Below are 1,058 nucleotides of genomic sequence, written 5' to 3'. Positions count from 1 at the left end.
TCAACCAGCCAAAAACGGCTTACATACAGACACCCAGTGGCGTCAAAACGGACAATATTCATGTACTGGCAAAAAACTAGTGCGTTCGTCCCAGTGGCCCAGTGGTCCAGCGGCCCAGCGGCCTATAGCGGCCAAGCGGCCTACAACTCCATAGCAACCTATACCGATTCCCGTACAACACCGTCGAGCAACAGAAAAAGCACTGGGGTACTAAAATTCTCTGATCCAAAAAGGGAACTCTTGTCCCCCCTCTGAAATATGTCGAGCGCCAAGATATGCAAGTGTTCCTTCAAACTACCAGAATGCATGAACAATGGAAGGAACTGCGTGGTTGTCAGTAAACCACTTAACATCGCAGCCTGAGAGAAGGTGTGCAAAACTTTTCAGAGCAAAACTGACGCAGTGAAGTTTTGTCCAGGTAGGGCTCTGGTTCATCTGTAATGAATCCCAGTTAATATGCGAGACAGGCGTATCATCAATTGCAATAAAGGCAGCACAGCCAGTAGCACTAGCATCTGAATAGACAATGCGAGATATCTTACGAACGGTATTGAGAAACGACCTAGAATTCAAGTAAGAAACGTTATTCTTCCAAAACTCTAACTCTTTGCGTGCACATGGGTCTAATTCAACACAGGAATCCACCCTTGCCTGCGATCAAGATCCCTGTGACGTGTAGGCTTTTGGTCTTCAGCTTACACACGTTGCCAAAAACAAGCATATTAGAAATAATACTTCCAGTGACAGAGGCCAGTTGCCTGGCTGGTAATCATGACTGTGAAGGAGCACAATGCCAATACTCGCTAGTAGCCTGTCGATTTGTTCCACAGGAGTAGATAACAAATTATGCTCTTAATCCCACTGATAGCCCAACCATCTGAGAGACTGAACTGGGACCCATATGCTTTTAACACTATTAGCTACAAAGCCCGCTTGGGACAAATCTGATTTCACAGCCATAGACTGGGAATAACAGTCAGGAAATGTTGGACATATGCCTAGGCCATCATCTAAATAAATAACAATTCTAATAGCCTGGAGACGCCAATAACGTATTA

This window comes from Montipora capricornis, chromosome 6 (genome assembly GCF_036669925.1).
Source record: "Montipora capricornis isolate CH-2021 chromosome 6, ASM3666992v2, whole genome shotgun sequence".
Lineage (NCBI taxonomy): Eukaryota > Metazoa > Cnidaria > Anthozoa > Scleractinia > Acroporidae > Montipora > Montipora capricornis.
This window is presented reverse-complemented; position numbering follows the sequence as displayed.